This window comes from Melitaea cinxia, chromosome 8 (assembly GCF_905220565.1).
Source record: "Melitaea cinxia chromosome 8, ilMelCinx1.1, whole genome shotgun sequence".
Taxonomy (NCBI): Eukaryota; Metazoa; Arthropoda; class Insecta; order Lepidoptera; family Nymphalidae; genus Melitaea; species Melitaea cinxia.
The window spans coordinates 11,879,577-11,905,433 of NC_059401.1; the positions used below are offsets into that span (position 1 = coordinate 11,879,577).

A 25,857-nucleotide genomic window follows, 5' to 3' on the forward strand; every position below is an offset into this window, starting at 1 on the left:
CTTTTAAGTGTAAGCCCATCATAAGACCATTCAACGGACCTTTCAGCAAGATATCGCTGATAATTTCAACTGTTCATCACCTAACACAAGCCACGTGCACCCCGATTAAGAAGAACTCCACGTGACGACAAGCATTCTTGTTATACGACTCCCTGAGTCGCCAGCTGCTTGCCGTTTCTCACTGCATTACGTGTGACGTAATTTTTCCAGAGTGTTCCTGAGTGCTGCCACCGTATCGCTATGTGTAATTTTTACTCGAACTCATTTAGATTAAGATTATTACTTTTTATAAATTTTATTTTCAATTAATTGTGCATATTTTCTGTTTGATTAATATATTCTACGTAGTTCGTTAATACGATTAATTAAATAAAAAGTAAACTAATTAATGTCTCTAAAAAAAGAGCAATCCGAAGAAATCGCATATTTTCCAGTAGTTCTTCTGTTTACAGTTCAGCACCGAAACAAAAAGTTAAAATGACTGACAAAGTTACCCTGTCTGTCCTAACGAAATATATTAAGCCCTATAATGGGGATCGTGAGTTGTTGCCTGCATTTTTAACCAATTGTGAAAATGCGATTTCCTTCCTGGCAACTACAGAACAACAAAATGTATTCTGTAAATATATTGTCTCACAGTTGGAAAGCAAAGCGTAATTAGCCTGTTGTTTAAAAAGGTTTAGTAGTTGGGTAGACATCAAACAATTTCTTAAAACAACTTTTGGAGACAAAAAGCACTCCACACATTTATTATTTGATTTACAACATTGGCAAAAATTGAATGGTAATAGATACATTTATGTACAATCTAAACCTAATAAGCTAACAATGAAATGTAATAATAATATTACAGACTATATTTTACTAGGAACAGGAATTTTATCTTTAAAAAATAATTATGTAGCATATTTTCAGACACTGCAATTTTATCCTTCAAATAAGTACAAGTGTGTGTGGCTACGGCACTAAAGAATTTAGCCACCCCCTCTCTTCCCGTGGGTGTCGTAAGAGGCGACTAAGGGATAACAAGGTTCCGCAACCACCTTGGAACTTAAGAAGCCGACTGATGGCGGGATAACCATCCAACTGCTGGCTTTGAAATACACAGGCCGAAGACGGGCAGCAGCGTCTTCGGTGCGACAAAGCCAGTACTGCGGTCACCAACCCGCCTGCCCAGCGTGGTGACTATGGGCAAAACACATGAGTTCACGTTATTTTTGGCGTAAACTTGTGGAGGCTTATGTCCAGCAGTGGACTGTATAGGCTGTAATGATGAAGTACAAGACCATTGTACCGAGTCAAATAACTTTAAATTTTGATTTAACTATAGACGATTGTTGTAAATATTATTTTCTTAACGAAAGCTTTCACTCTATAAACCCAATTAGTTTATCTAATATAGATCTAGAATCTTTAATGTTAGCTTCATATAAATTAGATGATTTAGAAAATGAAATTTGTTACAGCGAAAATCAGTCCCACATTGTAAAATATGGTAATTATTATTCAGGACTGACCTATGCAATAATATCAATAATTTGTGTTTATATAATTTATAAAATTTATAAAAAAAAGTTATAGTGCTTCAAACGCCTCGCAAATACAAGAGTATTGAAATTTATAATCAATGCTATATAATTAGTGCAGCCGTGCTGGTGTAACCTGGCCGAAACGTCAGGCCCAAGGTAATATAATATTTTACCTTAAAATTATGTTCGCGTTAATCCCCGTGTGAACATTAAAATATAAAAAATGTTTAGTGTAATTCTATTATTTAATTATTATTTTTTTGTCTTTTAATTTTATTTTTTATTTTTTGGGGTCTAAACTTTTATTGTAATTAATGTAATAAATTTCATGAAACTAATGTCATAATTTTAAAAATCTATTCGATATAATTAAATATTATTAATTAAGTCAATATTATTAATTTTATTGTTAATTGAGTTTTATTTTTTTTCAAATTTTTAAGATTAAAATCTTGAACTTGATCTGAACAATTTTAAATTATTAATTATTTTATTCCTTCACTTTATTTAAGAAAACATAAAGCTCAGTCTAAAGGGGAGGAGAATCTAAACATGTTTTAATAATTATCATATCAAAAATCGACCGTTCCAGCGGGGATCGAATCTGCATCTCCGACTGATAGTGTCGGTGCTCTAGCCAAGTAAGCTATGGAACGCTGTTATGAACAAATATTATATTAATAAAATCCAACATATGCAGTATGTAAGCCTGGGAAATTTATACAAAATTGTTAGGTAAGTCAGCGATAAACCCCGTCGCTTCCATTTTTATTATTTCATATTAAAAATACTAAATGTATTTAGTCAGTTCGAGTCAGATTTTGTGTTAGAATAGTTGACAGTAATTAAATTAATTTGCAGCAGTAAATAAAGTGTTTTTTTTAAAAAAGGATCAACGGAGAGCCATCCTAACAGTATGTACAGCTATTTTATTTATATATTTATAAAAAAATAAATAAATAAACTGAAAAATAAAAAAGCCTTTTATTTCTTGCGAATTTATGACAAAAGTACCAAAAAAATACATCTAACATAATTTAACTGTATACATTTAACAGAAAATATCTTTCTTTTCTAAGAACTTAAGTATTTTGTTATTTCACTTGGTTTCACAAAAAAAAACTTTAACTCTTGCCTATTTTATGCATGTAGATTTAAAATAAGTATTATTTTATTATTATGTTAAAAAAATATTAAATAAAGTTTAATTAAATTAAAATATATACATTAAAATAAACAAAATCTTATCGAATCAAGTAAAATTATTCAAATAAATCAAACAGGATCTTAGCTACACAATTTCAATGTATTATAATTTAAAATAAAAATAATTAACAAAGTCGATAAAGTCAAATGAATTCAACAATTTAATGTGAAAATCAAATTAATGTATACAAATCAAAATATAAAATTAGTAACAATAAACAAGCAATATGTAATACTTATTCATTATTATTGATCAAATTCATCTTTCGCTTGTAATATGATGGCAATGGGTAATTGCATTAACATTTAAATTAATAAATTAGAACTAACAAATAAAATTCACATAACCTATTTATTTTACAAATTTTCAAAATTTATTCATCTTCAAAGTTGCATTCCAAAATAAAATTCAAAATTTAAACTATGATTGCATTAAACAGAACCAAAACTTAAAATTCAAAACATTTCAAAAACAAAAATGTATCCAAACCAAACTATTTCTATTGAGTTAATATCATGCATGCAAGAACCCCTCTTATTTGAGGGTGAAGGCCTCCGCCAGACTTTTCCACTTATATCTATCTTTTGCAATTGTTTTCCAGTTTTTTCCTGCTATTTTTATTATATCGTCTTCCCAACAAGTTACTGGTCTCCCTCTCTTTCTAATACCCGTATATCGTAAGTCGAGAAGCCCAACGGTCGTCGTTCATCCTGGCTACATCGCCCGCCCAGCGCCATTTCAACCTCTATGAGAATTCGAGTGCATCTATAACTTTTGTCTTTTTACGTATGATATCGGTATCGGATATTTTGTATTTTTCTCACATTTGTCATGCTTCTCTCCATACTCCGTTGGCAGGATTTAATTTTGTTTTTAACTTTTTGTGTGTATTTCCATGCTTGATATACATAAGTGATAGAGGTGAGCACGCAAGAATCCATAACTTTTTTCTATAAATTTAATGGCATAGCACCTTTTTTGATTTCTTTTAGGTTCCAGAATTTTTTCAACTATCCACATATTCCAATAGATTTTCGTCGAGATATAAAGGTTGTTTTGTACTGTTAATCATAATTTTGGTTTTACTCAAATTCATTTCTAAACCTATTTCAAAGCCCACAGACTTCAGTGAACATATCATTGATTCTATTTCCTTATCACTTTCAGATAGTAGAATAATATCGTCGGCGAATCTGAGGTGGCTAATAAATTTACCGTTAATGTTTAGCCCTGTTCTGTCCTAATTTAGCTTTTTGATGACCATTTCTAGTACAGCTATAAAAACTCTCGGTGACAGTGGGTCGCCTTGCCGTACACTTCTCTTCGCTGATATGGGCGGTCCTGTCCTTTCAAGTTTTAGTCTACTACTACAGTTGTTGTACAAATACTTTATAACTTCTATATATTTTTGTTCTACGTGATGTAATCTTAAAGCTGTCCATATAGAAAAGTGTAGGATTGTGTCGAAGGCTTCTATAAATGCAATGTAGAGTGGTCTCCGATACTCACGCTATTTTTCTATTATTAGTTCAATTGCATGGATATGATCCATCGTAAAATATCCGCGTCTAAAACCAGCTTGCTCTATCGATTGGTGATCATCTATACTTTTACTAATTCTTTTTTCTATTATAGATGAAAAAAGTTGGTAGAGCGTTGGCAGCAAACAGATAGGGCGACAGTTGCCTATCTCCGTTGGATCGCTTTTTTTGTAGAGCAGAATCATGTCGGACTCCGACCATTGAGACGGCGTGATACCTCTAATTAATATAGAGTAGTAGGTTTGTGAATTTTTTACGACTTTTCTTTAGGTTACGTAATAGCAAAGATGCCCTTATAAGTCTGTGATCGATAGGGAAATTTATATTTAAAACTTTTTTGAATATCTTCTAATATATAAAATTTCTCTAATATATAAAATTCTCGTGTCATGGTGTTAAACATTGAACTCCTCCGAAACGGCTTGACCGATTTTAATAAAATTTTGTGGGCATATCGGGTAGGTCTGAGAATCGGCCAACATCTATTTTTCATTCCCCTAAGTTTTTGAGGGGGGGGGGGTTGAGAAAGTTAATAAAATTTATGGCAAAACAACGTTTGCGGGGTCAGCTAGTTTTTATCTAAATTTGTTAGTATGTAATCAATTTTATTCTTTGTAACTCCGTCTGGCGATTTCCACGTCTATCTTTGATTCTTGGGTTTTTTAAAGAAAGTGTTCAGTATGCATAATTTGTTTTTGTATGTAAAGTCTACAAGGCGCTCGCCTGTACTATTTCTTAAACCGTATCCATAGTTTTTCATTATCAAACTTTCATCAGGTCTAGGTTGCCCAATTTTAGAATTAAAGTCACTCATGACTATTACGTTCCTATCCTATATATACAGCTCCTCAAAGTATCGTTAACTGTATTATAGAAGTGTTTCACACCTTCATCGTTTGAAGTCTCTGTAGGTACATAGACTTGTAGTATATCTAGTTGATTCTCACTTATATTTAGTGTTAAAATACCTACTCGTTTTGATACTCCTCTAAAGCTCATGATACTTCCTTTAAGGTGTTTCTTAACTATGAAACCCACACCATATATTCCTCGTATTTTACCTGTATAACAGAAAATGAAGGCAACGCAATTTGTTAAATGTACTACAGCTATTTTATTTATATATTTATAGCTAAGTTATTTATGTAATTTATACCAATAAAAATGTATATACCACCGAAATATCGGTGGAATAGTGCATAATTATGTACGCGCAAAACTTCCGAGCTATTATACTAAATGAGATTTATTTGAGTTCGTTATGGTCAGGATGAGATTTATATATATATAAAAATATATTTACGAAAAAAATATGGTACGCTGAGTAAGCTACATATTTTTTACAGGGTGGGGATGACAATACAACGATAAATTTGACGTCGTATATGTAATGACATTCCAAGCCCACATACAATAAATAAATATCATTTGTGATAAAAATACATGGGACATGTATAATTAAAAAAAAAAAAAAAAAAAAACATACAAAAAATAAATAAAATACATCCAGTAGTTTAGTCACAAAATATGATTTTTCATTTTTCAAAATTTCTACGTGTTGTATAACATTAATAAACGGTCACCCGCAGGTTAACGACCCTTTAAACGCGATCGATACAAACAATCGATTCGTCATTTCATAATATTTATTACGCGTAATTAAAAACGTGCAAAATTGTTACCTGTTTTGGTAGGTCAGTGATAGGTCAGTAATATGTCTTATATTAAAAACATTTGTTAAATTGTTTTAATATTCAGTATGATTTTCTTTTTATAATTTTTGTTTTTTAAAAATTTATTGTTTCTTTTAATGCTTAAATTTTAAATTCTGAAAATGTAAATTCTGAATCTAACATAGTTTCTTAAAGTAGGTAATATCACGGGGAGCACACATGGCATATTAAATTTATAATCTTTAATAAGTTTAAGTACCTACCTATTTCATTGCCAACATTGACTATATTTATTTCAAGATCGAAATATTCGCGAAACTTTTGTTCGAGCAATTCAAAAAATGCGATAAAGATAACAACAATATTAAATAATAAAATACCACGTTATTATATTAAAATATTAAATCTTGCAACAGCTGAAAAAAACAAACAAAGTAGCACGTGTGTTGCAATGACCGTGAGATATTGTGAAGGACAACTGACAATGCCAGGGCTGCCAGAAAATTTTGAATGAGTGTAACAAATAAAACAATTTGTTACACATACAAAATTTTCTGTAGTCATATTTTTTAACAAAAAGAATTTATTGGCTCAAAATTCGTATAATTTTCGTTTCTTCTTATTAAATGCTTGGCTAATAATGTGCCCTTAAGTGTATCATTGGATGAACTGTTTCTAAGTTTGGTTCTGATTAAATGAACTTCGTTGAATGCCCGTTCATATTACAGATTGCACAGTAATGGAGAAGAATAACAAATTTAAAGCAAATTTAGCCAGTGTTTTATAATTTTCAAATTGTTTTTTATTTCAAAAAGTATTTTTTTTCCAGTCGCAATTATTACCACAACAGAAATTATAAGTTTCATTAGAAAGCAAACAAATGCAGCCTTTAAATGCTTTTTCAAAGAGTCTGAAGAGTTGGGAAATTAAAAAAAAAAAACTTGAGTTCACTCCATTTTCGGTGTGAACTTTTGGAGGCCTATGTCCAGCAGTGGACCGTATTAGGCTGAACTGATGATGATGATGATGATACCCAAACATGAAGCAGCAACACAACTTTTTTGCGTAAAGCATTAAGGTTGTGTTGTGAAGGTTTACTGTTAGTGTTTATTATAGAAGTTTGTAATAGTATATTCAAATAAACGAAAATAGTTTTTTTTGGCGAAAAGTTAATCCGTAGAAAGTCGTTTTTTTGTACGTTCGACAAACAAGTGTACGGCTCTCCTGCAACAGTAGAAGCATCTCAAGCGCGTTACTGACCTTACCCTACCCCCCAGGAGCTCTGGTCACCTTGCTCACCACAGGAACAAAAATACTACCTAAGAACTGTGTTACTCGTATTTCGATGCAATCTTGTGTAAGGTTGAAATAATTCACCAAAAAGTCTGCTCGAGAATCAAGTGAAATGTCATTCTCACGGCAGGTTGTGTTACTACCTAACGTTACTGTTTCACGCGAATTCACTTCCCAATTGTTTCTTCTTTCGGGTTTTATATAGTTGGTATTAACACCAATAATATTATAACGACTTAGAAATACATACAAATAAAATAAATTCATAGCATTAAGTTATTCCGATTTCTGAATAAAAATAATACATATTTAAGAAGGTAAAGATAATTTACAATTTATTATAATCATCTGATTACCGTAAATAATATTAAGATCTTTGTTGAAATATCGTAATAAAATATGAGTATGCAGACAAATTGTTTTAGTAAAAATTACGGAGCACATTGTTGCTATTTTATTTTGTTAGGGGCTTTACTTGATTTAGCGTATGTTGCCTGTCAGTTGAAGCCTGTATTTGTATTTATTGAGGAAAAACTTCTTTATGCACGGTTGACTTGGAGAGTAAGCTGGTGAATGCGTAGCCTTATGAAAAGTTTGATCGGGCGAAGCGAATGGAAGTTGAGAGGGAGATATAAGTTAGTGAAGATAGAAAGATAAGGAGTTACGTTTCCTTAAATATTTGTATTTACACAAACATTTGTTTCTGGTCTAAGTACATGACTTGTAAGTCTGGATTTCGTGCCAGATAGAAGTGGAATATTTTAAAATTCAGCGCCACCAGGTAATAAAGTTTGCCGTTTAAACTACGCGTCAAAGGCATTGTTTATATTCAGTTCAGTTTAGCCTATCGCCGTCCACTGCTGAACATAGGCCTCCACAAGTAGCGCCAAAAATTACGCAAACTCATATGTTTTGCCCATAGTCACCATATTATATATTTTTAACTGACTTCCAAAAAAGGAGGAGGTTCTTAATTCGACTATTTTTTTTATGTATGTGACTTTCGAACTTTTGATTGGGTGGACCGATTTCGACAAAAAAATTTTTTATCAGAAGGTGGTGTGTGTCATTTGGTCCCATTTTAAATTTATTTGAGATCTAACAAATACTTTTCGAGTCATATCTAATAATGCGATTTACTTGACGCTTTTTTCGTCGACCTACGTTGTATTATACCACATAACTTTTTATTGGATGTACCGATTTTGATAATTCTTTTTTGTTGGAAAGAAGATAATTTGGTACCATGATAAGGAAACCAGGATTTGATGATGGGATCCCAGAGAAATCGAGGGAAACTCTCGAAAATCCGCATAACTTTTTACTGGGTGTACCGATTTAGATAAATTTTAATTTAATCGAAAGCTGATGTTTATCATGTGGTCACATTTAAATTTTATTGAGATCTGGTAACTACTTTTTAGTAATCTTTGATAACGCGTATTTACTTGACTATTTTTAGTTATTATTTAATTGAAGTCGGTTTTTTTTTTTCGATTGCGAGCAAATACAATTATTTTCTTAGTTAATTTATTATAATTAATTCATTAAAAACAAATAAATGATTAGATACAATTAAATTGAGGCATCAATCGGTAATGTAGATTCTGCAAAGAAGAATCGGCAAGAAACTCAGGAGCTACTCTTCAAAATAACTATTGAAAATCATAAAGAGTAATATGTATGAATAAACGTTTAGCTTTATGGATTTTTACTGGAAATAAAAAAGTAAAATTAAGTAAGTGTACTTTTGACGTGCGTAATTAGAAGTAACTTCGGCTAACTTTATTTTAGAAATTTATTTATTTAGTAACTCTGCGAACTCAAAAAATATTTTTTAATAAACTGACAAATAACAATTTTTTAATAAACTGACAAATGACAAATAATAATTATTAAAATATTTTTTGTAAAACTCCACGCAGCCTAAGTCGTAGGCACAGTTTATAAAAAATAAACTGCGACCCTAGTAAATTATACAGTTCACTAAGTTGTAGTAGATACGATCACGGAACATCCTTTGATCTATATTTACTGAAATAGTTTTACTAAATTCAGAAAGATTGCGTTGCGAAAAAGTTGCGTACTTTTTCGCGTCTCATCAATACGCGTCATCAAAGATTACTCAAAAAGTACTCATTATATCATGATAATATTTAAACGGGACCACATGAAAAAACTTAAATTTTATATGACATCATGAAAGAAACATCAAAATCGGTGTACGCAGTAAAAAGTTACGAGGATACAAAAAACAATCAAGTAAATAGGCGTTATCAAAGATTACTTAAAAAGTGGTAATCAGATTTCAATCAAATTTAAATGGGGCTACATGACATGCATTATGCTTTCGATTAAAGTAAAAATCATCAAAAATCGGTAAACCCATTGAAAAGTTATGCGGTTTTTAATACAACGTAGGTTGATGAAAAAATAGTCAAGTAAATATGCATTATTAGATATAAGTATAATATAACTCGAAAAGTACCTGTCAGATGTCAATTAAATTTAAATAGGACCACATGACACGCAACACCTTTTAATATAAAAAAATATCGAAGTCGGTTCACCCAGTCAAAAGTTCTAAGGTAACATACATAAAAAAATACAATCGAATTGAGAACTTCTTTCTTTTTGGAAGTCGGCTAAAAAGTAATAAAAACATCAGGATACATCTTGGAACAATAAAAGAGTAACTCTAATTGTCAAAATGTGTGAAATTCCAATGAAAGCATCTACAACACAAGAGCGGAATGAGTGAATATTAAATTCCACTTATTTCAGTAACAGTCATGAGGGCAGGGGCAAAATAACCAAATTTCTTGCTCCGTGTTTAGTTGTATGTCTACATACTCCAAGAAAATGTGATATAAACAAATTCATAACAATAAACAAGGGCCAAATGTGACATTGTCATCACAGAATAAGTTGTTTGTGTCGGTTTTAGGGTTGTCAAATTTTGTTTATCCATGTATTTTTTTTTTAATAAATGCTTGATAATTAAAATGAGAATTACTATGAACTAACTGTGCTCGCGACTTCGTCCATGTGGAATATTGACTTTGGACGGCATTTTCTAGATATATCCTTTAGTTTATTTTGGATATTAAAACAGCTCTAATATTTTGTCTCTTCTCGCAAACTTATAAGACACTCGCGGAAACCATAAACCAACATATTTCCATTCAAACTTTATCCTCTATTCCCTATTGTTATTTTACACCCTTGATGGTAAAACGTTTACAAATTTTGAATATCATATTTATTTATATCGAATCTACAGCCAAAAAAGAAAAAAGTTTCAAGCTTCTAGCTTTAAAAATGACGATACTTTGCCTTTACCAACTTCCTATATTATAATGAGTATTGTAAAATTACTTAGTAAAGAGTATATGTACTCCCATACAACTTTCTTACACCCCATTTTTCGCATTAAAAATTAGTCTATCCTTTCTCAGGCTCTAGACTATCTGTGTACAAAATTTAATTTAAATCAGTTGAGTAGTTTTGATGTGAAAGCCACAGAAAGACAGATAGACAGAGCTACTTTCGCATTTATAATACTAGTAAGGATGTAACAATTAAAAAAAATATATTTTTATTTATATACTACTAACTAACTATAATTTGTTTCTATTATTAAGTTATTTAAAAAATGCTAGATTGAAATTGAGCTCTTTATTTTGACGGTCGCATTGATCTGACTACGACGAAATTTGAGTTAATTCAATTTCGTTAATTCTAAGCCCTAGAGTACGTGCGTAGGCCGTCGTCGCCGCGCCTCGCTGCCGCCTAGGTGACGCATCGGTGGTTGATTCCGCACGACGCGACGGTCTGAAGATATATCTTAGCATTTGTTTTAAGCACATTGATTAAAACTAAAAATCTTGTCCTTAAACTACCATAGAAAATAAAAACATTTAAGTAGCCTTATTATAAATATAAAATCCAGCGTTAGTTTTCTTTCGCTTTTTTATACGCCTGACTTGGATAGTGCGAAACCACACTTCAAATAAAAATTGGAAAATTTGTGACGTCACACTAGGTAGGGGGGGAGTGTTGTAAATGTGATCAACTATTACAAGAACGGGGGAGGAGTCAAAAATCGTAAAATTCGTATAACGTAATTTATAGATGGCACCCTAATAATCCTAATAAGTAATACTATTGTGAATTCTAGATAATTCGATTACAAACTTGCGTTTGTAACCTAGATGTTGAACCTAGGTGTGTATGAAACCCATAGCAGAAATAGGTTTCGAAGCCGTAATCTATCAGAGATAAAATTACCATTTAATTCTTTACAGTGTTATTTATACTGTAAACAATACACGTGAGTTATATTGAAGTATCGTTTTGCTTGTAACAGTTTTCATAAGACCTTGAGACTAAGCAACAGCTGAATCGATTGTTAGTTTTCACGATAAACAACTCTTGCTACGATAGGTCAGTGAATTAATGTCTAGGGCTATTCTAGTTCTAGACTATTCCAGGACAATATAGTTATATAATATAGTATTCCTCCTAGGTTAGTATTGCGTGTAATAAAAGAAAGGCTGAAAATCTAACAATGAGCCTAATTTGTAAAATAGGTACTCACCACGCTGTTCCAAAGTGTTGGCAGATTTCCCTTTTAACTTTAATATTATTATAGATGTGTTTTTGAAATTTTTCTTTTATTCATTCACTAAAACCTGCCTGTATCTTTTGACAATATCTACCAGTATAGCTATTTTGAACTTTATCTATTACTAGTTGTGTCCACGACTTTGTCCACATGGAATTTAACAAAAAACTTATTATCCAGTTCGCAGAGTTATAAAATAAATAAAGTTCTAAAATAAAAGTAGCCTATGTTACTCCTTACTACACCACCTATCTGGCAGTGAAAGTCCCGTCAAAATTGGTTCAGCCGTTTCAGAGATTACCCGGAACAAACAGACAAACAGACAGACCGACAAAAATGATATAAAATGTTATTTTGGTATACGTACCTTGTATACATCCATATGCATTTAATAATAAGCGGTTATTTTACACCAGCTAGCTTGCCCAGCGTGGTGACTATGAGCCAAACACATTAGTTCGCGCTGTAATGTTTGGCAAGAACTTGTGGAGGCTTATGTCCAGCAGCGGACTACGATAGGCTGAAGTGTCATGAACAATTAATGGAAATAAATCATAATATGAAATTAATTCTGTGTATTTTCCAGAAAATGTTTGAAAATAATTGCAGGTAATTTATTCCTGTATAGTTTTAAATTTGCTCATTTCGTTTGATTACGTCTAATACTTTATTTTTCAAACCACTTTTGCGCATTAAATATAATTCTTCGGTTTGATTGTATTTGAAATAGATTTATTAATTTTGTAGAATCTATCTTCTTGAATACTAATAAGCTGTTTGATATTTTTCATTGTTGCTTTATTAATAGAAAGCGAAATTATTTGTACAGGAATAACTTTATTACAAATATTTTCTTTTATTATCTAGCTGACTCACGATTGCTAGTTTGAGAGCCGAATAATTTTCGTTTGATACCACTCATTTACTATTTCTCAATCGCTGATTCAAATATCCGGCGCGAAGGACCAAACTCTCTGCACTAAAATTAAAGTTTATGTTTGAAATTTGAACCCGTCTTTTATTGCAAAAAGACGCTGTGTAATATGTACGCTCAACACTATGTTACTTACATATCAAACAAAATATTATGAAAAATAAAACGCGTTTTAGAAGAGAGGTAGCAATAGATACGTTTGTATTTTCTTATAAATGAGGAGACAGTATTATTTAATTACTCCAAGCTTTTATGCAATTTAAATATTGTTGTAAGACAAATAAAAACAAAGCAGGGAACATAAACTCAAATCAAGCTCTACAATTTTCTAGTGCATATAATTTATATAAATATTATTAGTTAAAACTAAATTGTCTGCGGATAAATCGAAGATGAAGTTTTTTTATAAAATTATTTATTTACAATAAAAGCATGGTTTGCTAAGAAAACGAACGAAAGATCTATCCTCGGTTCTATAATGCCATGTATGCCCGCATTAAGACGTGTTAACTATAATAGGTGGGTACGCAGTGTTTGAATGGCCCCGTCCCCATCCCATCACTGTGACCGAAAGCAACCATACCACCTCACCAGTCCACCAAAACGCGTCGCGAGCGTTGGTGTCGCACGCCCAATTGCACACTGAAGGCTAAACTACTTCGTCACCATGACTAATCCCGTTCGTTATTTTCCGTGAGTTCAGTAAAGCGACAAAGCTACGTGACGCAGTTTTGTAATCAATAGACAGATTCTTATGAAAATTTGTTTACTTTAAATTTCTATTGCTTCGTTGGCCACCTGTGTGAGCAGTTTTTGTGTATGTGTCAAGGCTGGATGACAACAAATTCATTTCAGCGACCCATGTGAACATTTTAAGTGCCTGAAAAGTATGTATGAAATTAATTATTAATCTAATTAAAAAGATTTCATTAAAAGCAATGTATTCAGAATATTAAAAAAGTGTTTTATATTTAGTTTATTTACTTAATAGTCTTATAATTAGTAAAAGTTATTTTCTTATTTTTCCATTACACAAATACGAATAGTTTTATTATAGGCGATTTTAATAATTAGTTGTGAGAGTAGAAAACCCTTTTGGGATATGAAATACGGAAACCATTGCATTATTTTTGTTTTGTACTATTATTCCAATTTACATTTAAACAAAGCATATTGAACTCTAATAACATAACACAATATATATATATATATTAGATTATTGAAACTGAAACTATTGAACTTTTTTTATTATTCAATGATACATTTAAGAATGTTATATTGTCAACAACAAACCGATACAAAGTCTATTATAGGTACATCTCACAAACAAGTATCAGCGTTAAATATTTGTGTGTTTGTGCGTGTGTGTGTGTGTTGTTTATTAGCATAATAGAATTACAACTTTGAAAGTTGATTTTTTCGCTGTTAATAAAAGTTGCATTTATACACATTTGTTTTAAAGTACAGTTTTTGTTGAATTTCAATATTGATTAAAATGGGTATTCTTAATAAAAATGATTTTCCGATAAATCTAATCACATGGCCTCAGTCGTATGACACGGCCTTCGCATGATATCATCTCAGTACAGTACAATATAAATTACATCAATGATTCTGCATGTGAGTGACTATTTAAGAAGATGTATTACGTAATAGCCATCGTAATTGATTATTGACAATGTTTCTATGTGTAATGCTAGTACAAAATATTATCTTATAGAAGGTAAAGTCGTAAATAATAACAATTTACATTAGACATGATCCTATTCGATCATAAATATATCGAGAAGATTTTATTCAACATATTTATACCTTTCGAGGAAAATTCAAATGTAAATAACAAGAAAGTGTGCAAATCTATCAGCATGACAGTCGAAATAAAATACCTTTGTTATTACAGTTACAGTTAGGAAATATACTATTAAATTATTTATTAAATCCAATAGTTCTGTTGTCTGTACTCATAGTATATAGAGTATATGCTTGTTTTTATATAAAATCTTAACGTACTGTATGAATATAAGACAAGTTATACGTGATTTTTACGAGACTTTGTAATAAGGAGCTACTGAGGCTACTTTTATTTTAGAAATTTATTTATTTTTTGTAACTCTGCGAACTGAACCATAACTTTTTTGAATTTTACGCGGACGAAGGGGACGGGCACAGCTAGTTTAAAATAAAAGCTTGTTTTTAAATAAGTTTTTTACTTTTAATTGATTTTAGTAGTACCTAAATTAGCAGCACTAAATGTCAATACGAGCAAAGACGCAAAACGTGTCTAGTACATAACAAAAAAACAAATAATTAAAACTACAACAAATCAAGTTATTACGTATGGTACGTAACCATAACAATCTCAATATCGTTTGCTATTCTTAGTAGGTTGAAACAAGATTAAAGGTTTTTTTTGTCTAGAAACTCCACATAGTACAGCTACAAACGTCCAGACTTCGACAAACATTGATAAGCCCTAAATAAACATTAATAACACCTGCTCAAATATCGTCAGGACGTAATTCGAACCATTGACCATTAGTACAACATACAATCGTTGCAACTATTTCATTAATCAATTACTTAAAAAATGAGGTCATCTTACATAATCTATGTCATCAATGTCAAGTTAATTATTTAATTACCTAACTAACTATTAAATACGCGACTTAAATTAAACAATGACAGCCGGATCAATGACAATACATATATTATTTTATAATATACTAGACCTCGCAAACGTTGTTTTGCTATAAATATGTTATTAACCCCCTTAATACCCCCCCTCCACCTTATAACTTAGGGGTATGAAATATGGATGTTGGCCGATTCTCAGACCAACGGTTTCGGAGGAGTATTTTAACTAACATTGTGACACGAGAATTTTATATGTAAGACTAGCTAGTACTACTAATATTATAAACGCGAAAGTTTGTACGTATGGATGTATAGATGTATGGATGTATGGATGTTTGTTCCTCTTTCACCGAAAAACTACCGAATGGATTTAATGAAAGTTTACAGTAATATAACTTATACATTAGAATAACACATAGGTTATAATTTTTTGAAATAGTGGGTGAATTCTCAAAAAAAAAGGAGCAAATGGCATTAAGAGATCGCGCTAAAAGGAAGTTCAAAATTTGTCCTTCCGGAAGTAATCTCCAAAAATTCAAAACTTTTCGTAATCGATGCAACCGTCTTTGTCGTGCCGCCAAACGTCAATATTTTCACTCTTTTCTCCAAAATAGAAGTACTTCAAACGTGTGGAAATTTCTTAAGTCCGTGGGTATCGGTAAATCACCTATCCTTTCACCTAGCGATTTTGACTTAGATGCTCTCAACAATTTTTTTTCCCATTCTCCTACGAGACTGGTTTCTAACGTCAAAAAGGCACTTTAAAATATTTATCAGAATTACCATTGTCCAATACTCCTTTCTCCTTTACACCTATAACTGATTCAGATATTAAAACTGCAGTCCTTTCAATTTCATCGCAGGCCGCTGGCAATGACAAGTTATGTTTGAAAATGATTACGCTGATTCTTCCATTCTTATTACCGATTCTTAACCATATTTTTAACTACTCTCTTACCACTAGTACCTTTCCGAAAGCCTGGAAACAAGCGAATGTTATTCCTTTGCCTAAAGTTACCAATCCTTCTTCTTTAGCTAATTTCCGACCTATTTCCATATTACCTACTCTCTCTAAAGTTTTTGAATGCATTTTCCGCAAGCAGTTCTCTTTCTTTTTATACTCTAATGATCTTCTCAATTCACATCAATCTGGCTTTCGTCCAGGCCATAGCACAACTTCGGCTCTTATCGACGTAACTGATGATATTCGCTTAGCCATAGAGATTAAATCGCTTACAATCCTTATACTTATTGATTTTAGTAATGCTTTCAATTCTATCGACTTCTATATCCTTCTTGGCGTACTAAAATCTATTAATACTTCTTTATCCGCGTTAGCGTGGTTTGAATCTTATCTTCGGAATCGTTCACAGCGTGTTCAAGTAAATACATCGTATTCCAACTGGTGTAACCTTACTGTGGGAGTTCCCCAAGGTAGCGTACATTCCCCTCTTCTTTTTTCAGTTTTTATTGACTCGATCACTAAGGTCATATCTTCCAAATACCACTTATATGCTGACGATCTGCAAATTTATCGCCATTGTAAGTTACATGATGTCGCGTCTGCTATTATCTCCATCAATGATGATCTAAGGCGTATTACTGAATGGGCTAACAGTTTCGGTCTTACTGTTAACCCGGGAAAGACTAAAGCATTAATCGTAGGTAGTAAACGCATTCGCTCTCGACTTGATATAGCTGAACTACCCCCTATTACCGTCGACGGCGTTCCTATTACTTTTTCCGACTCGGCTAAGAACTTAGGTGTTGTTTTTGACTCCAATCTTAACTGGGATGCTTATATCAATGAGATCAGTCGTAAGGTATACTTTTCGCTCCATTCTCTAAAAGCACTACAAAATTTTTTACCCTTCAAGACTAAAGTTTCTCTTGTGCAAACTCTCATACATCCGATCATTGATTACGCCGATGTCATTTGCTTAGATACCACCGAAGAATTGCTTAACAGACTTGAACGACTACAAAATTTATGCTTGCATTTCATTTTCGGCTTAAAAAAATATGATCATGTAAGTCACTTTCGTAAACAGCTTCAATGGCTACCTATCCGCCATCGTAGAAATTTTAGAATACTTTGTTTCCTTTTTAAGACTCTTTTTAATCCTCGTTCTCCTTCGTATCTACGGGACCGCTTTTCTTTCTCTCACGACGATGATTCTCCGTGCAGATCACTTAAACGTTCTCTTCTTCAGATGCCCACCCACCGTACCGATTTTTATTCTTACTCCTTTACTGTACATTCCGTTAGACTTTGGAATTCCCTACCATATGAAATTCGCGATTGCAAAACACTATCGCTATTTAATAAAAGAGTGAGAAAATTCTACCTTAATCAATCCTAGTCTAAAATCAATTTAATTAAGTGTCCTTATGCGTATTGGAATTTATTATCGTATGTATTATATTATCGTATGTATTGTACTGTGTAGCTACGGTGTACTGTGTGGCTGCGGTACTAAAGAATATAGCCACCCCCTCTCTTCCCGTGGGTGTCGTAAGAAGCGACTAAGGGATAACACAGTTCCACTACCACCTTGGAACTTAAAAAGCCGACCGGTGGCGGGATAACCATCCAACTGCTGGCTTTGAAATACACAGGCCGAAGACGGGCAGCAGCGTCTTCGGTGCAACAAAGCCAGCCCTGCGGTCACCAACCCGCCTGCCCAGCGTGGTGACTAAGGGCAAAGCACATGAGTTCACGTTATTTTTGGCGTAAACTTGTGGAGGCCTATGTCCAGCAGTGGACTGTATAGGCTGTAATGATGTATTATATTATGTATCGTATATGTGTATGCGTGTATGTATAAGTATCGTATTATTTGTATATACGTGTGTATAAATTATTATGTATTTAGTTATATATTGTATAATTATGTATTTATATTATATTTTTACTATCTATATGTTTAGATTGTACACGCTAATTTTGCGACTGTTTTATAAGTTTCCTGTAGCAGGACTACTGGAATAGATTCCATCATGGGATAAGTAGTGCCTTTGTACCAGCATTGTTTATAAGAGCTATTTCCTTTTGCTTTCCTAGTGTACATAAATTGTTAAATAAATAATAAATAAATAAAAAATTAACGATAAATAATTGTCAAGTAAGTCGGAAAAAAACCGCCATCTGGGAACTATTCTGGCGTACGCTGCAAAAACTATAGAGTTTACATATATCGAGAGTGCAAAGTAAAAAGAGTGACATATAAAACAGCTACTTTTTAGGAGACCGCATAATAGGAAAAAATAGGTAAAAAAACTTTTTAAGTTAAACGGTTTTATGTTAAACATACATTGCAATGTTTAAGATAAATGTACTAAAAACCAAAAAATAATAAAATAGATACAGTCGTGGGAATTATAAACATATGCATAGACTAGACTAAAATAAAACCGTGGGGCACGTCAATTGTCTACAAATTGTCAACAAAAAATGTATTTTTTGGAAAGACAAACACTTGTATATTTTATTTCTTCTAATTATGTTTAATTTACAAGATATATCAGTTGTCTGCCTCTACATTGTGCTTAAAAATATGACAACTGAATTAACTACCACTTGGTCGTTTCTACATAGGAATTAATAAATCTGGATTTAATAAAGATGTTTCATATATTTCAGTAAGTATAAAAAATATGACTTTTCCAATTCCAAGAATTTCCAAAAACGTCATTCCATGTCTATTGTGATGTATTCAAATAGTTTACTATTATGATAACACTTTCACACAAACCTTAATACTTAAAGCCAAAACAAAAAACATTGTTGCCGGTCGGCGAAATGCCATCTGACTGATGACACAATAGGAATGAACGTGCGCCCCCCGCGCGGTCTGCGTAAAAGCGGCCAGGCGGTAGTTGAACGCATGTACGTCGTGTAATTTTACAAAACAGCAGTAGTTGTCTTCTTTTACTTGACAAAAGTAGAAGAAATGAGGCGATATTTGTATTTTTTATTATTCCATATTATAAAATATAAATTTTTTAGTTAGTTACTGCAATAAAAAAAATCTCAAAATTGTAGTTAATTTTTTTTTACTTTGCACCCGTTGATATATAATGTATAAAAAAAATGTTCGTCAAAACAGTTAACCATAAATAGAACAAAAATTGATAATACATTTCTAATGCACATTTGGTAGTAACAAATTGATTTTATATCAAAATAAATACTTTTATTACGTCTTCTACATTACATCATTTAGACGATAATTAATTTATAGTAAATAAATAAAATTGAAGCGTCCGTTTGTAATATTAAAATAACTGCTTTATACTAAATGCACTTGGATGTATACACTGTACATATACCAAAATAACATTATTTTACAATTTTTGTCTGTCTGTTTGTCTGTCAGTTTGTTCCAGTTAATCTCTGAAACGGCTGGACCGATTTTGACAGGACATTCACTGGCAGATACCTGTTGTAGCAAGCAGTAACTTAGGCTACTTTTATTTTATAAATTTATTTATTTTATACCTCGGCGCACTGAATAATAGCTTTTTTGTTAAATTCTACGCGGACGAAGTCGCGGGCACAGCTAGTATAAGATAAGCGCTACCGCATAAAATATAAAGAAAAGGTTAAAGAAATTAACCTCACTTATAATCAAATATATCGTTGTTGGTTGGTTTAATGTGTTAATTTGGGGGCTTGGAAGCCTAATCATAGCTTACACTTTTGTTTCGAAATAATCGTTTTTATTACTACTGAAAATTACAGTCGCGCTTCCAATGTAATTACTAAAAGCTATACTGATGTTATAAAGCTGAAGGCTACTGAAGAGGTCCGTTCGTTTGTTTTAATAAAAAACACAAAAATGTGTATGTATTTATTTAAATTTTTGTCACACACAATTCCATAGCACCGTCCACTCCCGCGATAAATAAATCCTATAAATTTGAACTTAAGCAATTTTACGTGACAGAATATGAAAAAAAACTAGTTAGAAGTAAGTGTATTTACTACAACAATTACATAGAAAATAATCTTTTTTCCAATATCTTGCGTCTTCATTCTTTGAGGCCGGTTTCGGCCTACATATACCTACATACACATTTTTGTGTTTTTTGTGTTAGTTGTGTCAGTTAAAGTTTCATGGAAGTTCTCTTTGACAGTACACTAGATTGCATGAGATTATACTTTTGTATACTTACTGACGACTGCTCTGGTGTTATGGTGCGTCTGCTGTGTCGGCGGCATCTAAGCGCCGACGGTTGTGGGTTCGGATCCCGCTCAGAGTGGATATTTGTGTTTATACAAATATTGTTTTCCGGTCTAGTTGTAAGTCCTTGTGGGTCTCCCCACCGTGCCTCGGAGAGCATGTTAAGCTGTCGATCTCAGTTGTTATCATGTACACCTAATAGCGATCGATACTCGTAATAGGGAATATGTCCGCCCACCCGCATTAGAGCAGCGTGGAGGATTAAGCTCTAATCCTTCTCCTACATAGAGAAAGAGGCCTATGCCCCGCAGTGGGATATTACAGCCTGAAGCGTTACGTAACGTACCTATATTTACTGCGTATCGTCAATTAAACCTATATAATTGAGATTAAACATACGAAATATATGTACATATATGTATACATTGTAATTGAACTTATTGTTGTTCGCGTTAATTGTTTTTGTTTTGTGTTCCTTACAATCAGAACAAGGTTTGTACACAAGAAAATTTAAAAGAAATGTGCATAAAAAATTTTGATGGTACAAATTTCCGGTTCATACAACTATAGTTACCAATATTTGCTTGATAATATTTCTACTTACAGAGATAATTTATTATATTAATTTCGCTACAAATAAGAAAGAAAAAAATCGACACAAATATGAAAAAGTATATGAAGATAATTATTATTGTAAGGAAAAGTGCAAGTTATTGGAAATGTTATTGGGATCCTCCTACGTTTACTGGTTTTGATATCAAGGCGTATTAATGTCTCGATATTAGTTTGTGATATATAATAAATGTTTATCTTCCGCAAACTACGGTAGGTGCTCTGGTGTAGTGGTGCGCGTACGGTATTGGTGATCACTCACTGGTGATCGCGGGCTCGATTCCCGCTCGGGGTGAATACTTGTATGTGTACAATGGTGTCTGACCATGAACGTCACCTGACTACTCAGAGAACACGCTAAGCTGATATTAATTGTTACTTATAGTTAGGACCACATCTGCTAGGCCGCAGCGTATCTATCAATCAAGTGATAATATTATACATGTATGTCAACAACGAATCAGTTTTACTGATTTTTTATGTAATAATTGAAATGAATAGTACCTGCAACAAAGAATAATAGATTAATGGAATGGGCTTAGATTCAATTTCCAATGAACTTCTTTCGTACGTATCTAAGATAGATGCAAATCGGAAAGAAAATAGATACTGAGAATACAATTATATTAAAAGATTTAAAAAGTAGACAAAATACACTGTTACATAGCACTTAAGGCAGCTTATTTTATTTTCAACAAAATTTTATAGCATAAATATGTATTTTTATATCGTTATTAACGTTAGTAGATTTTTCAAATATTATTTTCATTTTTAACTTTCTAATAATCAACTTTTAAATATCGTAATACAGTAATTTTTATTAATTTATCTGATCTGATTTAATTAATGATATTTGATGTAATTTTTAAATGAAATTGAAAGAAAGTCCTAATAATGGATACAATCATACCGTCAACATTTCTTTCAATCTTCAATTCTTATTTCAGTAACAACTGTTCTGCTGTAGTAGTGCGAGTATTTGCTTAAAACACCGACGGTCTGCAGGTTCGATTGCTCCTCAGGATGGATATTTGTATTTGTACAAATATTTCTTTCCGATTTGGATGTCTGTCCTTGTGGGTCTCCCCACCGTGCCTCGGAAATGTCGTTAAGCCGTCCCTAACGGTTGTTATCATAAATAGGTACCTACCTGATAGCGATCGTTACTCGTAAAAGGGAACATATCCGCAATTCCGCAAAAGATGTAAAAAAAATATATTTATTTTTGTACCATTGACTAATTTAATATTTTGAATTATTGAGGTTAAGCCCAACTGTAAATCTATTTAGCTAATACTATTAAACGAGCAATTCTTGTATATAGTATGCAGGAGATTTCGGGGGAGATAAATAAATCTAACTAGGATTCATTTTTTGAAAACGTCGTTTTATTCCAGTTTTTAGACAATGAAAAAATGGCTACAATATCGTTAGAATACGAAGGTAAATTTCGCAATTGTCAATAAGATCGTAATAGCTCATGTGGGGAATCGGCCAATCGCGATCGACCGAAAGGACTGTGGTTCAAATACTCAAATTTCCAGATCGATTACTATTTTTTCTTTTTTTTTTTTTTCTTCTAATTGCACTCGTTATTTTTTATTTAAATAGCCAGTTCTTATTTTTTATTATTATGTCGGTAAAATCGAAAAATATTATTCATATTTTATAATAATTATTATTTAATTATTTTTTTATTTTGTACTTTTTATATTAATATATATTTTTATTATTGTCGGTAAAAAAAAATATTATTCATATTTTATAAATATGTAATTCGTATTCAAATATGATTTCCAAAAAACACAATTTACTAAAAATACCGAGCTAAGCGCGGTCACCCAGGTACTTCTTTTTAAATTTAGAAGGTAAAAAAGTAAGATTGTGGTCTAATCTGTATTCGTATCAAGCTATTATTCTATACTCGACTATAAAGTTTATTACCATGACCAAGTTGTAGCGTGTTTATCGACACATTGCTGGAAGATCTCTGATAAAGAACAGCGAGTAGCATACATCACGTTACACTTCATTGCTGGTTGGTTACGTCAATAATAGTTTATAGATTAAGTAATATATGTAGAATAAAGCGAGACAGGATTTGATGATATAGTTAGATGTATTTTTTTTAATAATTACATTCAAAAACATTAAGATACAGAGCAAAAGACACACATGGAGCTAACATATTTTTTAAAATAATCAAGAATTGAACCATTGACTGGCAATTAGCTTTACAATCATTCCTTTTTTTTTTTTTTAGAAAACCAACAGCTTTAAACAATGTATCTTACAGCTAGGTATATGCTATATAGTATAGCCAATAATAGGTTTCCCTTAGAATATTTAGATTATGGAGTGTTCGCTTGCGACATCAAAACAACCGCCCTTAACTAAAGGCGTATAGTTCATTTTTAGACTTTTTTTTAAAAGTGATTACTTGTTTTGGCGCACCGCACACACATTTTTTTCGTAGATAGTAAGTTAGGCTGATTCGTCACGCTTTGAGGTGAAAGGCTCGATCGGGTGAACTCGGGACCGCCGAGTGTACCCGGGAAAGAAAGATACAGACAGCTGCATTTTGCTGCTGAATAGTGAAAAGCTCGGGTGAACTCAGGACTTATTATTTTTTTTGCGTTATTGTTTGATTTCGATTGCCAGTGAAGTTTTCACTTCTGCCGTGCGAACTTAAGCATACATTCTATTTATTTTTTTATTACAGCTTTTATGCGATTTCTATCACATTAACGTAGCCATAAGCAGAAATCTACCAGAAAGTTGTTTAACTGTAGTTTATAGTAAATAGGCATAAGAGTTTTATCAAAAGACTGATTCCTGATGGAAATCAATTTGTTCATGTTCTTAAATCAATTCAATTCAATTTTCAGAATTGTGTTTATACAATCTAGTTTATATATATTTAAGTAAAAGAACAAGAAGCGAGTGCTACTTTTAGGGTACCTCAAAAGGAAAAAAACGGAACTCTTATAGCGTCACAGGATCACTTTGTTGTTCGTCGTCTGTCAAGACCCTTTTTCTCAGGAACGCGTGGAAGTATCAAGCTGAAATTCATATTCAATACTCAAGTTTACTGTCCCTTAGTGCTGTGAAAAAACCAAACTACTAGGCTAACGCAATCAAAAGATACAGCCGTTTATGGTGCAAATTTTCGACACTCGCAAGGTAATCTAAACCTACAGGATACTTCCCGTGAACTCAGAATCTTGAAATTAGGTATGAAGCAACATCTTATAGCACCGAAAAAGGGAAAATTACGAAAAGCATAAATTTTTAGTTACACTATATAATAAAAACATTTTTAATAATTTTGTTTGTACGGAAATTTGGTGTCAGGATGAAGTCGCGGGCGCATAACTAGTTTACATTAATCGTAATACATGTCACATACATTCACACAATCAGAGATTTACTTTCTTAACGAGTCTAGTGATTACCCCACCTTTTCGTAGCTTTAACGATCACCGGATTGAGCTAACTATGCGATTTTATCGGTTGTGGGTAATGTTTATTCTGTAAATAAGTTACGAATAAACTTTAACAGCGGGAGTTGGAATAGTTCATTAGGACCTATATCTCCTCAATCAATAAACTACAATTTTCAGATTCACATTTGCAAAAAAAATGTCTCATACATAATTCAGCCTGTAACACTGCACGGCATAGGCCTCTTGCTCCCGTGTAGGAGAAGAATTGAAGCTTAATCCATCAAGCTACTCCACTGCGGGTTGGCGGATATGTTTCCCACTACTATAATAACGATCGCCATCAATGATTTACAATAACAACTGGGACCGATGGCTTAACATGCTCTCCGAGGCACGGTGGGGTGACCCTACAAGGACAGACATCCAAACAGGAAAATCGTAGCGGGAATCGAATCCGCTATCCATGTGTGTTTTAGGCGATTACACGCACCACTACACTAGGGTGGTTGTAGTCTCATAAATATAGTGGAATTTGATGATAAATAGAATACATCAAAAACTTTTATCCACTGGATAGCGAAATCCATTGACCAAACAGGCCTTCAGTGTGATTTGTTAGTTTTACTTTAGAAAGCTATTTAATCTTATAGCCACAGTATAAATAGTGAAGCTACACATAGGAAAAATAATATAAAAATATAAAGAAATAAAGATAAGAATAAAGCAGTAGATAGCATCAGATAAAACAGCGTAAATATTAGATAGTGTTTTATATAATTTATCAGAAATTGGTACTAGATTTAAACGTTTCCATTTATGTTTCCGAATTTTTGAGTCACGGTAAACTGTGTAAGGTGTGACGAAGACTATCAAGTGCTTAAATAAATACATAAAACTAGGTAAATGTATGTGTCGTTTATCCAAGCCAACCGATTATCTATCTTGGCGTTTACATACGTTATCGTTTGTATATGATAATTGTGTTTGCTGGTAAATGAAAAAAAACCGGCTTCAGTTACATCGACAAGTAATACAACGTAGGTAGACGAAAAAATAGTCAAGTAAATACACATCATCAAAGATTACTCTAAAAGTTGTAATCAGATCGCAATGAAATTTAAATGTGAGCACATGACAAACATCGGCTTTCGATTAAATTAAAAATCATCAAAATC

General features: G+C 32.3%; 1 protein-coding gene across 1 annotated transcript in view; it reads left to right on the forward strand.

The window, feature by feature from the left end:
- The first annotated feature begins 13,322 nt into the window (after positions 1 to 13,322).
- LOC123655701 (stearoyl-CoA desaturase 5-like) overlaps positions 13,323 to 25,857 on the forward strand; it is a 48,614-nt gene continuing 36,079 nt past the window's right edge. Inside the window, exon 1 of the mRNA XM_045591455.1 lies at positions 13,323 to 13,691. The gene's annotated coding sequence lies outside the window, so the exon portion shown is untranslated. The remainder of the gene's footprint in view (positions 13,692 to 25,857) is intronic.